A 17677-nucleotide genomic window follows, 5' to 3' on the forward strand; every position below is an offset into this window, starting at 1 on the left:
CTCATGGCCTGACCACTCTAAGGTGAGGCTTTCCAACTCAACCCTTCTGTGACTGAGCCTTCAGGCTGTTCATGGCCTCTGAGTCTTGCAGTGGGCTCTGTGTGCTCCAAAGTCTGGCCAAAAGTGGGGATGGTGGCAGAGAAGTCAGTCCTGCAAAAGAATATGTGACTGGCCAAAGCAGCTCAGCAGAGCACGGTCCAACACAAGAGGTGAAGACACACTGCAGGTCTCTCCAGTACTCCTTTTTGGCTTCTGCACAGGTGTAAGTTATCCTTGGGAGTGAGCTCCTCTGGATGCCCTGCTTGCTCCAGACTTTATGTCCTTGAAGCTTTTAGAGATATACCCTGAGGAATTTCTCCCATCCTAGTCCATGCACTAAGAACTTCTCTGTTTCTATATTCAGGGTTTTGCAATAGTTAGTATCCTCCTTTGATTGTAGGCACGCCCTCAGGAAAGGAAGTATTCTCAAATTGTCTTCTCTCTAATCAAAAGCTTCCTTGTCTTCTGTGAAAGAGTTCAAGTGTTGTCATTGTTTTGCCTTTCCTTCTTGATGCTTTTAAACAATTTTCTTCGATTGAAGTAGTTAAAGTTGAAAATTCTTCGAAACAAAAACAAGAAAAACCTTGCTTTTTGCTTAGCAAAAGTCTGTGAGTTTACTCTGTTATTTCTGCCCTGCAATTAAAAGAGATCCCCCTGGACTTCTGTATGTATGTCAGAGCCCAGGTAAATGAATGCATTTTAAATCTCTGACACCAGATACACAGCCATGGAAACGGAGGAGCAAATGAACTTGAAATTTTGGTATATATTCCCTGCTCTACCTAGAGAATTGATCCACTTGTTAGGCAGAATCACTTGAAGTTTGAAATACCTGGGGTTTATAACTGTGGCCTGCAAACTTATAAGCAATCTGAAATGGATGAGGATATGCTGCTGTAGCACTCCAGCTATACCAACAGCATAACACTTCTTCCAGTGGAAGGAAATATTACCCAATTCATAGCTAAGCCAAACAGCTTGAACTGGCAAATAATAAGTACTTTATAGGAACCTCAGGGTATGTCATGGATGTGGTGTCATAAACAGGACTTTCTGCTTGCACAGATTGTATTTCTATTCCCTGCAATTTTTATAGTGAAGTTTCCAAGCTGTGCATAAGCAGTAGTATAATAGGATCCCTATTTATTTCACCTTCAGGAATGCTGTGCATATTTACTTGCCCATATTCTTTCTATTTCCTTCAATAGCTTTACTAGAAAACAAGTATTCACTATTAATTTGCTTCTTTAATCTGTTTATTTTAGGAAGCAGGTTTGATATTTTTTTCTTTTACTGATTGATAATTTTCTTTTATTTTGCTCTGACATTTTTCTTCCCTCCCTTGTGACAGAGTATAATAGATGCAGACTCTGAACCAAGGGGTCAAGGATGTCTTCTGTTTGTCCTTTATTAGTAGAATGTCTCAGTCTGAGGAGAAGGATGGTCCTATGGACAGTCATTCAGACAATTGGATACAGTATTTGGTTCTGCTAAATGCCTCTTATTGGTGTTCAGAGCCAAATTTGGAAGTGTGAAGCAACTGCAGCCAGAGCCAAACTTTCAAAAATCCTTGGGAAGGCTGTCAGTTCACATTATGCCATGTGAGGCCAGGCTCTGAGTGCTGTACTATCCTGATAATGTTGCTGCCTATTTTGATCCCTAAAGAGGAACGAAGTTCTGGGTCGTTCTCATGTGTTTTCAAGACTACTTAGAGGACCATGTTTTGGTTTTTTATGGGCTCTAGGATCCTCTCAGCCATAGAGGGTCACTTTGTCACTCTCAACTCCTTCAGTTATTTACCTTGTAAAGTTTTCTGTTTAAAAAGTCTGTAAACAAAGATGTGTATAAAATAATCAAATCATGAAATGTTAGAGGGCATTAAAATCTTGTGGGTTTTGGGGGGGGTTGTTTGTTTGTTTGTTTGTTTGTTTGTTTTTCTCTGCGTTTCTCTGAAATCACTGTGGAGGTAAAAACCCAAACTTCAGTCTTATCTGAAGAGTCTTGTCATCCCCCAGCTCTACATGAGGTACAGATTTGTCATCTGAGCCTCATTCCACATCCTAATTCTCTCTAAGTTAGAAGAATATTCCGTATGATCAGTGACAGGGATAAGAACGAGGAAAGAATCTGGGTAGAAGTTGAACTGGGTGGAGTTGAAGAGCTATTTAAATCTTCAAAATCATCTTTCTAGTGTAAATAACAATTTCTCCTATATTCCAAGATATGGAATGAAACCACACCACAGCCTCTAGGTAGCCCCTTGTATTTGCAATAGACAATATAAGTTCAACCAACCAGCAGTACATTCAAATTGAACTTTTATTTGTGATTTCATCTGAGCAAAAAGAACCTTGAAAAATTTCAGAGTAACCAACCAGCTGAATCTTTCTTTCAAACAGCTTGAAAGCACAGCTTCTGACACGTCATTATTCTGTCCATTATTCTCTAAAACAAGCTTTTCACAAAGCACAAAGGTGTGCCACACAAAAAAAAAAAAGGGGGGCATAGTGTGTATTGGATCAGTTTGAATACAAGTATGACAGCAATATTGTGTTTTATTTTGAATTTTGAGTTTTAATATATACTTCTGAATAAACCATCAGTCTTCTTACTTTTCAGGGGAAAAAAAAGAAAAACTTGTCATGGCTCAGAAAGTCACATAAAAAGATCAAAGAAAGGGAGAGTAAACATGATTGTGCAACTGGTATATAAAAATTTGCTGTATTTTTATGAAAAAGAGATGAATTTGAGCCTGAGAGATCTGCAAGGGCTATTTTTTGATGCTCTTGTACACCTTTGAGGAAAAGGGTCTCTGCTTACCTCCTGATGTTTACACAGCCCATGCGAATTTGATGAAAATAGCCTCTTCTCACTTGCTAAGCAAATGCATGAAACCACTGGGATGTTTTAGAGAAAAGAGAAAATATTATTTCTTTTGCAATCTGTCCTGAGTTCTTGGGAAGAGTTTCTGCAGACTTCTTCATAGTAGAGGTTTCTGGATTCTGGAATCCACCTTTTTTCTGTCAGCCTTAAGCCATATGTCTAAGCTGCAGAGGAGGGGAAGAATTTCAGATAGTCTACTATATTAAGCAGTTTTACAGTCAGTTCTCAGGGCTATCTGCTATATTGCATGGATTACTCTGAAGTGGCTAACACTTTTCAGGCACTGGGACATTTCCTAAATTCCACGTAAATCCATCTGCCTTGGGTTTCTTCTTAGCTGGGTCTGCACTGCTAGGGCATGTAGCGAGTAGGAATCACAGGGGTGTTGTTGGAAAATAGGCCAGAAAAATTTAAACCAAGGTGCCTACGACAGGAGTTTCATTTTCCTTTTTAGGAACCAGGCATGGGAAAATAAATGTCTAGGTATTTCAGTCATTTATTAAAGCAAACATGAGTCCTCTGTGGTGAAAGTTGCCAGAAAATTGTAGTCCGAAGTATACAACATCCTTTAAAGATGCAGATTTTTTTTTCAATCCATAATAATTCATCCAGATGAAGATCTCTTTTAAGTCCTCTCCAGCCACTTCATGGCATCTCAGCTACAAAAACAACCAGCATATCGAAACTAGTACTATTTTGAAAATTGGCAGTTAGGAAAACTGATGAAAGATAGTGCAGAAGCAGCAATGAATCAGATTAATATGGACAACATGGGGAACATTCCACCTACGCAGGGAGCAGTGCCTGATATCAGAGGGCTCTTTCATCTCTAATAACAAGACCCAGTGGCTGAGAGCCAAACCTTCAAACTGGAAATGAGATGCAATTTTTTAGCAGGAGCATACTTAACTATTTGAACCATTTACTAATAGACATAGAATATACGTCTTCATTCAGAGTCTTTAGACCATGAGTGATTCTCTTTCAAAATGAAAAGCAAGTGAATTTTCAATGAACTGAAAGTTATTAAGGTGATTAAAACACTTCCTGGGTAAAATCTAGCCCTGAGTTATGGAGATGGTTAAATTGATAATGGCCTTTAAAAATGAGTGTCTCTACAAGTGAGGAAAAAGCTAGAAGATATTTGTGCTATGGGAAGCAAGACTTTAGTCTGAAGATTTTTCGTGAATTTTAGGAGCTTGAGTATTGTAGAAAGAACTACACTGTGCTGGAGTTATATGGTTTTTCATAAAAAGAGAACCATTAAGCCTTTGAATTTTAATATTCTGGATGGACTATATTTCTTCTCAGGAAGCACTATTTTTAAAATATATCTTTATGGTAGATACAACTTTCAGTTTTTTCTGTGCAAAAAAAATTCTTCCTTTATTCTCAAGTTTTGTTTATTAACAACAAATCGTGGGGCTTTGGACACTTGCCCGGGTATTCACAACAGATAATAAATTAAAACTTTTTTTACCTACCAAAAGAAATCAACCACGTCTTTGAGATGAACAACAAGAACTAAATCAACCTGCATTTTTGTAGTGGTGAATAAATTACAGTAGCTCAAACAAATAACTGTACCAAGTTCCAAAACCTAGATTTATAAAGGGCACTAAAAGACCTGGATTTTGCAATGAATAATCAACTAAAAACTTTTCAAACTCCACTTAATATGAAGACATGCCATTTCTTCTCTTGCATGGCCATTTTAAACTGATCATTGCTTCTGACTGATCTTCCAAGGATGGCCTCATGTCATATGTGTTCAAATTTGTCTGATGGACCATGCCAAACTGACTCTTTTATGGCTGGTATTTACTGCTGGAAAAGCTTGCTAATTGGAAAACTGCTACACATGCCATCCTTCCTAAACAGGTTGATCAAGGAGGTGCCACCTCACACATTGCCGCTGACTCTACTGCAGACTTAAGTATCAAAACGACTTCCATATCCAGACACTGTATAATTTAATCACGCTCAAAGGATTTCCATAATTGTATCCACAAACATTACTGCAAGATCAGCTTTCTGCTCCACAGGTTTCAATTAGAACGTGCAACACACCAATGCATTTGGAAAAAAAAAAAAGGAAAATAATGAATGCTTCTATTCCTCTCATCTTCAAGAGGTTTTTATACAAATATTAAGCAAGTGAGCACTGCCACTTCTCACTTTCTAAACAGTTCCTTTTAAAATGTTCCTCTCTCCTGCACTGCATGTCATCCTTGTAATTTCTTGCATTTTGCTTAAAGCACAAGGAACACCAAATTGTGCTGGAGATTCCTAATGAAATATGGAGCAGTTCACTGCTAAGTTACACATAAAATGTCTGCCCTAAGCTGTTCACGAAGCAAAGATGTATCTCCTGTCTGCTGGCTGTTCAATAAGCTGTATGAAAACCACAGTTAGTTTCAGTCTGCTTCCTACTGAATCAGGGGGGAATTAACTGACTAAGAGACAGGCAAATTAAAGACATTTTCAAAAGAGAACTGCCAAACACCTGAAAAAAAAAACCCTGCTTTCTCAATAGCTGTGTTGTATCAAGGTTCTAAATTTTTGATATCTTAGTCTGAAAAATGTGGATTTAAAATCTGATTTGTCATATCCTGGCTAGTCTTGGAAAAATGGAAAAAGAATGGATTACTTAAATGCTTCATGTTCAAGAGACAAAAAATTTACAGAGGCTTTAAAAATACTTAAAACACATTTGAAGTTAGATTCCCAGTTATCAAGTATTTCTTCAAGACTTAATCAATTCAAACTTCAAAATAAAGAGTAGCTATATGTTCTGTTTAACATAAAGTTATATTCTGTCCTACATGATGGTGTTAAAACACTTGTATTGAGGAAACACTATCAAAATTATTTACCCAGTCTGAAGAAATAACATGGAATATGTTATTCTCATGATGATTTTGTCACATTGTGGACTTGAATAAAAATTTAAAAGTGAGAAAGAAGAGAACGAACAAGGCCCCAGTTTTAGTGCATTGAAGGAAAGAATGATTCAGAAAAGTTACAAGAAAGACAAGAAAGTGATTGTGAACCTCTGATTTACTGAGATCAGTCAGGTTTAATCAACCTGAGTTCCTTCTCTAATGAAATGTCTGAGTCTGTGAATGAGAGGAGATTAGTAGATATTGTTTACCTCAAATTAAACAAATTAAAAAATTTAAACACATTGTCCAAGAAACATCTAGTAACCAAACTAAGGTTTGTATCCAAAATGCAGTCTGCATGGCTGGGACACGAAGTGCATGGAAAGCAAACTGGACTGCTGGACCCAAGAGATCATAGAATCATAGAATGGTTTGGAATCACCTACTTCCAACACCCCGACATGAGCAGGGATGCCAGTGGCTAGACCAGGTTCCTGAAAGCTCCATCCAGCCTGGCCTTGAAGATGGTGGTCAGTGATTCCAGGCCCAACTGACCAGCTGGCTCGATCTGAGATATTCCTCAGGGGTTGTAGTGGGGCACTGTGCCAGCTCATCTGGGCAGGAATCTGAACAACCTGATCTAACTGTGCAATTAGCCCTGCTTTGGGAATTGGACTGCAAATCCTCCAGAGACCCTTCGTAACCTGAGTGCTTCTAGGAGGCTAAATACCAAAAATTCACAACCAACAGCTGTTTAGCCACTATTCCTTGCTCCTCTCATTTGATTTTAACTACACTCAGTTTCATGACTAGCTTCAATATGTTCTTCAAAATATCATTTTCCTGATGATGCTTTGTCTACAGCAACAACAGTTTTCCCAGATGTTTGCAACAGGTTGCTTTGAGTAATGAATGATACTCCTTGGATGATAGGTTAGAGTCTGTTGTCATGTTGTACAGCTGTCTGGATATCACCAGAGAAGGAGATTCATTCTCAGTGGGGCTTCTGTACATGGGTACATGGGAATATATAACCTGACCTTTCCAGCAGGAGTCCATCAAGAGTTTTCTAACTTTCAAATAAGCAATGCTCACAATGGGAAATAAAGACAACATAGTCCATCTGTAAGAAAAATTGAAAAGGGTTTAAGTGCTTGATCCATGGAGTCCATGGAGACTATTACTAACTAGAATAGGCATTGGATCATGGCTGTGCTCAGGAAAAAGATAATTTTGTTTGTAAAGATAATGTGTTTGTAACACATTTCCTGAGAGCTGTTTTATGATGGAGCTGGGTCATTCCCTGAGTTTTTAAATTTTTCAGTAATTAAGCTCCCAGCTCAGTGGGTTACTGGGCTCTCAAGGCCATGATCAAGATACTTTTACAGCAGACAATAGTATTCAGATGAGATGATGAGGTAGTGAAATGCCACACTGTGTCTTCCACAAAGATGAAAGTACCAGGAACAGAATAATGTCTGACTTCTCAACTATTTTAAGCTTGACTCCTGGGACAGCATAAAATCACGCCATTATATTCAGATTTAATGCTTGCTCTGATGGAATTTGTTAATATTTCTTTTGTTATTTTAAAGAGCAATATCAATGATTTTACAAACAATGGATGCTCAAATGAAAATGTACAGATTTTCCTCTCCACTTTCCTATGGAATACTTGAAAAAGACAAACTCTAGTGTAAATTCTGGAGGCCAGCTATCTCATAAATTTTATCTTAGTGATTTGAAAACAAAACTTTCTGCTTAGTCACTTCTCTGGTCTCTCCCTCTTTTTTCACTTTCATTTTAATTTTATCAGTATATTCTGATTTTCAATCCCTTCTGATGGGGCAAGTGAGAAAAAAAATCCATACAGCTTTGAAACAAGAATAATATGAATATCTGCAATATGAAAATGTCTTGTATATACTTAGAAATTCAAGAAAAGAACAAAGAGGAAGTGAATTATTTTTGCTCTTTATCACCCCAGTCTTTTGGGTTAATAGCCAATCTCAAACAAATATTTACATATATTTTATAATTAAGATAATTTTTAAAAATGCAATCATTTTCAGGTAGTATTGGAAATACAAAACCCTAATTTATCATCTGTGACAATATGACAACTTCTTTACATTAATTGCCCAATGTTTAAAATAGAAGATATTAGACAGAGCTGGTGGCAGTTTAAGCACAGATATGTTCTAGCAGTGTAATTACTAAGAAAAATAAATCAATTAGAATAGTTTGCTAACATAGAACCATTAGATCACATATTTTCTGTTTCATTTACAGCCATCTGGTGAAGGATTCATTTTGTCTTGGCATAAGGACATTTCTGCAGAAGAAAAATGAGATTGACATTTTATTTTTACACCAAGTTAAATTTCCTTGTAAGATAATTATTTATGAAATACGATATGTAATTTGATGCATGATCTGTGGAAGAGGTTACTAAAGAAGGAATAAAATTTATATTTTTAGCAGTAATATATAAAATATATGCTCAGGAGTGCTATCAAGAAAATTGTCTGGTTATCAGCATAGGAGCTGATGTTGTGATAGCTGCTCTGGTGGCTGATATTGTCAGGATTAAACCCAGTACCTCTACAGAGAAAAATATCAGTTGTTATAGCTATAAAGCTGTTACCAACAGCTCTCATCCTGATGGAATGAGTAGAGGGGGGGAGCTTGTACCATATACTTTCTGCAAATGTAACTTCTATTATAGCTATTACATTATGCATATTGATATGGAAATCACTTGTTAATGTTGATGATGGGCCACTGGGAATTACTATCCTGCTACTCAGAGTTAAAACTTGCCACAAGCCTAAAACTGTTCAAACTTAGTTGAAAGCTGACACAGCCAAGATCTGATCCAAAGATGTTGGCTGTTTGTCACCAGCGCCAGGTTTCCCCTTCCCATAACCATCTCTTTCCATATCAGGCAGCATTATAACATCCTCTAGTCTGAATTTTTCATATCTCACATATTGATGATTCATTGCATTATTTCTTTAAGGAGGCAACAGCTTCTCTGTGGCCAGACCCCATCCTCTCTCTGGTATGAAAAAATTAGGAGGGAAGAATCCAGCACAATTTTATTAATTTCTCAAGTGCATTTGCATTTAATTACTGAGTAATCACTGTATGAAAACACATGTCTTTCCCAAATGAATTACCTTTGGTGTCCAGTCTTCTCAGTGGGCTTTCCCTGCTAGATAAAAAGGCTAAAACCTCCGGTATGATTCACTGCAATGCATATTCCCCACATCTTTAATAACTAATGTAGGGGTTTTTTTCAGTTTTGTAATATTCCTTTGAAATTGTAGACTCTAGAACTATAAGTAGTATGATAATATTAATCTTAGTACTATAGAAAATGGTTTTTATTTCAACTGCTGCCACATACAAGACTTGGCATGAGTGTTTTTTGATGCACAAAACCACTGATTCTTTCTCTACTATGATCCCTATACATTTTAAATATCTTCTTCTGGAGTCCTACTCCTCTGTTGTAGGAATGATCTGCATGCCTTATATTTACATGGATAAAGTTTTGCATTTACCTGAACTGGAAAAGCATCTTGAATGGATAAACCAGTTCAACAGGTAATCTTGGATTTTGTATCTGACTGCTCAACTTCATCATTTTTCACTGTTCCTCTACTCTTTGTGCCAATCACAGATTTTATTGATAGTGATGATATCTTTACTACCAGATCATGAATAAAAATTAGCACCAGGTACATCTTACGTGGTAAATTTTCCCCCTAGATAAAACCTATAAAGAAAATTCTCCATAAATAACAACTCCTTAACATTTATCAGTTATACCATTCATCAGCTCCTTCTGGTAATTCACAGTGCTGTATTTTTAATTAGAATGTCACAAGGTTCTAAATCCTTTCAAAAGTTTAAGTAATGTAAGAATTAATAATGACTTGAATAATTCAGGTACTTTTGGCATCCAAAAATTCTAATCTCCCTGAAAATATTTCTCTTTTTTTTTACAACCATAAAGTACACTGGTATTACTTAAATTCATATTTCATTATTTTCCCTTTGGCTTAGAAAAATGCAAATATTTTTAAGGAAATATTCCTTTTGAATACTTTTTACAGGTTGTTGTAACTCTTTGGAGCTTATTATGAGTTTTCCTCAGGATTTGTCAAAATGTTCATCAATAGTTTGGATTGTGATGTGTAAGTCATCAAGGTCACACAAATTGTTTATCATCTGTAGATGATATATGGACTGAAAGGTACTTCATCATCTTGATGTTGTACAAGTACATTATTCTTGCCTGTTTACAGTTATGGAACAGAAATATTTATTGACTGCTTCTGCTTTCTATTTGTGGTTGTTAATTGTATCATCTTGTTCTACAAATTACCCTTCATCATCTCTCATGACACATCTGAACTACTTAGGAAGTGTTGCTGTGAAGGAATTCAAAACATTACTTGTTGCCCTAGAGTCTCCCAGCTGGAGAAGTGTTTCTGAGCTTAGTGCAGTGTCTCAGAAAAAAGCCCAAACCACATCCAACAAAACCAAAACCAAAGCAGGACCTAGCTGCTTTGATGTTGCTATCTCTGTGTGTTAATACATCTAATCATCTTTGCTCTCATGCTGTGTCTTTCTTTGTAGAATATTTTTTTCCTCAGAGATTCAGACATAAAAGCAACATCATGAATGCTTTCTTGGGATACATTGTGCCTTTGTATTAAGACTTCTCCATAGCCTTTGTTTTATTTCAAGTTCCTCTGCTCCCAAATGCAAAGTTATCTTTAAAGGTTACTTGCAAAAAAGTTACCAGGGAAACAGCTAATAAAAGTCTTTGTTCAGATAAGCTAAAAATTCATAGATATTTTCTGCTTCCATTTGTTTTCTTGGAATAAATGTAACTTGTATATAAAATCGATTTTTTCTTAAACACTATTAAATCCTTATAAAGATAGTTTTATCTAAACTGTAACAGAATGGAACAGCAGTGATAAGAATATTAGTTCCTGTGTATCTGTATAGTAAAAAATATTGCTGAGCTCATACAGATGCAGAACTGCAGAGATCAAGTAATTTGTCTGAAGTCAAACGTGAAAGCACATTTGAAAGACAGGATGTCAGCTATAGGATTTTTTTTCCACAGTCCAGAACACTTTCCATAAGGTCCCTGGGGGAAGGGGAGTTTTGTTTGTTTTGGGATTTTTTGTTGTTGCTGCTTTTGTCGTTTTGGGGGGTTTTTTTGTTACAGATGTTGAGATTCTTTGAAAACATTCATCTTTATGGATGGAAAATGTCATTCTTCATAAAAGAACTGGAAAGAAAAGAAGAGGGGGGAAGTAGCGGGGGGAAGGTCATCTGCTGCATTTTTTGAACCCAGCTGTAGACCAAGACATGGAAAAAAAAGTATTCATTTGCCATTAGAAAAAAAGACCATATTAAAATCCCAGCTCAAGTTGTAAGGACTAGACTGAAGCACACTTCTCTTCAAAAGTTAAACAGCTGTACTATATACCTGTAAACCATTAGTTTTCTTCTGAGGATGAACTGAGGACCAGCAGCTGTAGAACTAGAATTTCTTGCTCCTTTCCTCCTTAATGTAACTATTTATCCAATAAGAAACACAAAAAATAAATCTAAGTAATTGATAGCAAAGTTTACAAGGGCCCTCTAGTTGTTTACTATGAAGCTGTTTGCTCATGAAGCAAAAGGAGTGTAAAAGAGAGAAGGAACATTTTATGCTGGGGTGAAAAAAAATACAATGTTGATTCAAGCTATTTCCATAGGGAAGCAACGTTGGGAGGCTCCATTAAGTTGCCTGGCACTAGCTGGCAGAAAAAAATAAATGAAAACACAGTGCTTTATTTACTGATGCCAACAAATGGAGCAAAGCTGGAAGGTATTCAAGATTGTTGACAGGCTGATTGTCCCAAATGGTTGTTTTTGACACTGAAGTGTTCATCACATTGATACACACACCCTGCCAAGCCACAGGGTGCACCTTTTAGAGAGTCAAAACTCTAAAGGTACAAAGTACCCAGTGCTAATGCAATGTATAGTTGTGAGTTTAGGTCCATGAATTGTTTTCCATATTCATTGTGTTGTTATCTCTCTAAGCAGGTTTGCTACCTGACAAATTGAAGTTCACTCTCTAATATATGATGACAGTGCTAAATGACTACTTTAATATGTTTTGCCTAGAAGTGTCATTCCTGTTTTGATAGACACCGATGGAACTTGATATCCAGATTTGAAGAAATACTGAAAGAAAGGCTTAGAAATTGACTGGTAATAAAGGCACAGTTTGGAAATATCAGTGCAGCAAACATACTGTCTGCTGCTTTCAGTGGCTGCAACTACAACTTAAGTCTCTGAAGTGAATGAGTGGCATTTTCAGGTATGAATTCAGAAGCATAGAGTCAATTTTTTGCTATTTTGATGCCAGTTATATCACCTGAAGTAGTAATTAATCCATCAAAATTCATCATTTTTCCCCCTAAATCTATGTTAGTAAATTATGGTTTACAAAACAATCAAACAGTGTTTATCAAAACAGTAGCCCTGAAAGTGCAAACAACACAAAGATAACTATGCAAACCTGCTATTGGGTAAGAACAAAGCCCATATTATCAAATCTGTTGAGAACTTTATGATCAGTTTAAGATGGGAATGTCCAAGTCAAAATATCTTGCTGTGATTTAATGTTCTGAGATTAGGTGCTCCTTACTTTAATGAGATTTTTTGGTTTCTATTTGGTTATTCTGAAATCGAAACATATGAGTTAATGGATGGCTTCCAAGTGCCTAAACAATAAAGATTTGAACAATTATAACTCTTAGTACCTACTGTAATTAGTGAATCTATTTACCAAAACTTCAGGGTTTTTTTATTTTCTGTCCTCTATTCATTATGCCTCTCTCACTTCTAGGTTTGATTTTCTCATCATACAAATGGAAAACAAGCTTTCCCTCACAGCCACTCACCCAGAGTCACTTTGGTTTCTGACAGTGGGCCTTTCTCTCTGACACAACACCAGTGACAACAGAGGTTGTGTTAGCCAAACCATGATCTAATCTCCTTTTCAATTCTACCATTGTCCTCAAAATGTGATCTCAGTGGCACCAGGATAAATGTCCATCAGAATTTTTGTCCTAAAGGATATATGAGTGAGAGAGCAAAACCTGAAAATTCAGCTGCTGCAGAGTTGGATTTCAGGGCTTATTTTATCCAGCTGACCCTCATTAATTGCCTAAAATTTTTCACTCACCATTTCCACATCCAAAATGGAAGGGATTTTTAAATTATTATTATTTCTTTCACATTTTTTGTCTTTTTGAGAAATCTTGAACATATGCATTTAAAACAGGTTATCTTCTCCCTTCTACTTTCCCTTTTCTAAGCTCTAGCAATCAGAACTTAAAGCTATTATTCTGTCTTCTTTCTATGTCTTTGTAAATGCACAAATATACTGTTACAAAATTCAGGATGTCTCCCCAAAAAAAAGAAGTACGATTATGGTATTTTGTAAGGACATATGTTGAAATTGTTGCTGAGCAATGGGCAGCCATCCTGGTTATCACAGTTAACTATTGGTACCTATTCTGAATATTTTCTTTTACTACAGGTCACCTCCACAGCCTTTTTTTTTCACCCCTCTTAAAAGTCCCTCTATTTTGTTGATATCTTTCTAGGAATAAAATGTTCAGAACAGTCCAGAAACCATTTCAAATGTAACATTTCAGGAGGGCATGAAGCATAAAAATAAAAAGCATATAGAGCTATAACTATGAGGAAATATGACTTCAAGACTAGGTACAGTTCGTGTGTTGCTGGGGGAAAACAGATCACAGTAGACACCCACATACAATATGCTGTCTACCATCATTCACAAGAGTTCCAGACACCTCCCACTATCCAAGGTATTTGTCTTTGGTTCTTTTCCCCTCTTGATGCATTAGTGCTGCCACTTTGCGGTTTAAACTTTTTCTCTGCACACTCCTCCAACTTGCTGTAATTTTTTCCTTGCTTGTCTTTGCTTCTTCACTTTACATAATCTCTTCAATTGCCATGCTCTTAAAATAAATCCAACAGGCAGAAACGCATTCTCATGCTCAATGGAAAATCTTGTTCAAGATTTTGGAGGTTCAAAGAAGAGTTTTAACAATCATGGAAATTCAGCAAGTATCCATTGCATAGATAAGCATTGAGCACCTCAAACCTGCAAGTTCCAACTCTGTTGCTGCACCATCTATAAATGTGAAGACTTTCTCCTCCTTTAATGGGTAGAAAAATAACAAAAGCCTTACCTTGGTCAGTGAAACAAACAAATAAAAGTATCACAGTATCATTAGAATCCAGTCTGCTTCACTGTAGGAGAGGTATAAAAGTCCCCTGAATGCAATCATGAGTAGTACTGCCTCCAGGACTGGTATATCAAAGTAATTCTAAATAGGTATTATAAAAACATTTGAGATGGTAAATTAAATTTGGTGTGTTTGTCTTGCACAGGGGAAACATTGGTGCTAATAATCATTTGAAATCTTATTGATATTATGAAGGCTTTTGAAATAAAAGGCATTGATACCCTCTGCGCTAAGGCCAGACTAGAGAGACTTCAGGGTAAGTAGATATGTCTCCAACTACCTTCTTTACAATGTCTTTTAAAAATCACAGTAGTTCTTTGGCTGAGCAACTTTTGATCTCATTAGTGACTGAGACAAGACAAATACTAGAACTAGAAGCTAGAAATAGCCCACCAGAAAGTCAATTCTATTATGTTTAACCACAGTTAATCATTATCTGTTCACCAAAATTAACACTGGACAGACCACTGAATGAAATATGAGTCAGTCATTTGACAACTTCGTAAGTGAAGAGACCACAACAAACACTGTGAGCACTTAGGACCAAATCAAGTCTATTTTGATCGATGATCTAGAGGTCTGTTACTGTCATACATATTCCAGGTGCCCACTTAACACATGGTGTGATCAATTCCAATGGGAATCAATTCCAGTACCTGACATGCTGCTTTGTGTCAGCTGTCTTTCCACTCATATTCATCAGTTCTCCCCTTAACACAAGCTCTCATCAAAGGTATAGACTCTCCACAGTAACATGAAAGTGGCCTTGGGAACACCGAAGTTCATTTGAGTCGCTGTGAAACATCACAGGTAAGCCCGAATACCCCATTTTTTTAGGTGTTGGGAAGTACAGGTGATGAGATTTGGATTTTGCCTTCGAGTTGTTTAGGTTTCAATGACCCAAAATGAGATTCAAGCTTCATGATTCTCAGATCAATTCAGAAAATGGGATTTGAGCAGGTCTGACTTTTTAATCACCATTTTTATCCTAACAAATGTGATTTAGAGCTTGAAATGTACCGTATGCACTTTAATTTGCATGTGTCATTCTACTTTGCATTGCTGACTACTGACTGCAGCTTCCTACTCAAAATTTTTGCATTTTATTCTTCGATTGTTCAGGTTGCTTACAACAACAAAGACTACCTTTTTTAGTCCAGTAAAGATTAATGTAATAGCTTCTACTTCACAGCAAATAAATTAGTTAATCAACAATAATTTGTGTTTCTTCTCAAAGGGTTTCTTAGTATTTGATACACGCTTAGACACAAATTTGGTATCTGTTACTAGCATTAAACAATTATAAAGAAATAAAAACATAACTAAAATAATATTGATCAAAATATAAGAAACGTAATAAAAATAAATAATCAAAGTTATATGGATAAAATAATTCATATACTTTTATTAGTCTCAATCAAATTAAATACCCATTTTTATGTATTTCCAGTTTGACACATTTCTCTCATTTCAGGCTGCCAAGAAGCTTATGCTGAATGTCATCCTGTTGATTAATTCCTTGGGAAAAGGGTTCAGCTGATAAGAAACCAGTGATAGCATCAAAGGAAACTTTGTCCCATGAACAGAGAATTTGATCAGAGGTACTCTGGGCCTTAAAACCTTGGCAACAGATGGATTATGACTAAAATCTGGTAACTAAGGGAAGGATTTTGAATGCAGCTTCAGATTTTCCATGCTTCGGTTTTGCATGTTTAATTTGAGCTGTCTGGAAGTAGATTTATTTCTTTTGATACAGAATCTTCTGAAAATTGGGATCTTTTAGAAGGCAAAACTGTCCACCAGACTTGCAATTGTCAAAGTTCTCGAAACTGTGTTCTGTTATCAGAGTAACTATATCTTATTTCTTTTAAATTAGTCATTTTTGCACAGATTTTCTACAAAAGCATTCAGAAGGAAATCTCCCCTGTGCCTTCAGAAACTGAGATGATACATGGAGATGACAACTCATGACTTTTTGACATTTAAAGAGAGAAAGCTCATTGCTCTCCCCTCCTAGTCAGATGCTGGAGAAAGATAAAACACACCAAAGGTTAAGTTTGTCTTCGGAGAACTCTGTTTATGGAAAAGCTTCAAAAGCCAGAGAGAGAGGAGGAAAAAGAAAATGCATTTCTTGCCTTAATGACATGAAAATGAATCACACATTTTAAAATCCAGCAGTCCTTTTTTGATTCTTGGCCGCAGTTATCTGGTAACATTTCTATCAGTCACATTCATTTGAAGCATGTGGCAACACGTACTGGAAATATGAAGACACACTTTCTGCATTTGCAATTTCCCATCTTCAAAGTGTTGGGGTTTTTTTGTCATAAATCTGGAGAAAACCATGTGATGTGCAAAAGACATTTCTCCCTTTTTTTTTCTTAATTCATCACTGTTATTCTCTTTAGTTCCTCTCTTAGTCAGGATGCTAACATTTGTTTGCTTCAAGGACGTTTTTCAAGTTTAATGAAGCCAACATCCAATATCACCTTCAGTTAAGCCCTAGTTAAATGTAAATATCAACCAGTATACTTCAGCAAAAAGGAAAAGCTCATGCAAACATTGCAACATAAAAGCTTCTGTTCTTCACTCTTAAAACTGAATGGATTTGGACAACACATAAAAGGACCAAGAGTTAAATTAGTATAATACTGAGTCACTCCTATTGACCTCCATTGGTTTCAAATACAATTCAATTTCAAGTGCTCATTTATCTAAACACATAATTGCAGGGAGAGGAAAAAAGAACACATGAAAAAATATTATTAATATGTAAGAGACCACTGGAGCAGCCTAAATAAACCTGAACAATTAGTACAGAAGGAATGTTGTGTGTCAGAAATATGCAAAAACCTAAACAGACAGCATGAAGGCAAATAAACATTCGGTGCACAAGTTCATTTATACTTATCAATAAAAATGGAAAAATAGAAACTCTTCTAGATTATTATGGAAAAGCAGAAATGTCAGTTTAGGTATTTTTAAGTTCTTCCTCTTCATCCTGTTTCCCAAACACACAAAGTGCCAGTACATGTGCTTGAAACACTGTTGTGGCAGACTGGCATATAATTGACCGTGTAATGACTCCGTATCTGGACCTGATCCAGAATCTCAATAAATAAGCCCTGGAAATGAAGCCTTATTCAGGTCAGTGGTACTTCACAGGGGTATGTGAAGGCATTTCATCTGTGAAATAATACTTTCAGATGACAAAATACAGAGTGATCTTAGTAAACTGGAGGTTTGTTTTGAGATAATCAAATGAAATTTAATAAAAACATGAAAGATGTTACATTTGAAAGAGAGAAATCCAGCACTGAGTTAAAAAAAATATGTATGCTACCACAAAGCAGTATCTGAAGGAATAAAGTAAATCATATACATATTAAGAAGGAAAAATTTATATGACTCTTAAAAAGGTATATTGCAATATGAAACGTGTTACTAGAAGATTTGATTATAAGACAAACATGGAGTTTTTACCTGTAAGACTATAAGAAAGAC

General features: G+C 36.2%; 1 long non-coding RNA gene across 1 annotated transcript; it reads left to right on the forward strand.

The window, feature by feature from the left end:
• Positions 1-11890: 11890 nt before the first annotated feature.
• Positions 11891-16995, forward strand: LOC135415002 (uncharacterized). Its single transcript, XR_010430935.1, has 3 exons — positions 11891-13729; positions 14319-14429; positions 15648-16995. It is a non-coding gene; the product is annotated as an uncharacterized LOC135415002 (long non-coding RNA).
• The last annotated feature ends 682 nt before the right edge of the window (positions 16996-17677 follow it).

Source organism: Pseudopipra pipra, chromosome 5 (assembly GCF_036250125.1).
Source record: "Pseudopipra pipra isolate bDixPip1 chromosome 5, bDixPip1.hap1, whole genome shotgun sequence".
Taxonomy (NCBI): domain Eukaryota; kingdom Metazoa; phylum Chordata; class Aves; order Passeriformes; family Pipridae; genus Pseudopipra; species Pseudopipra pipra.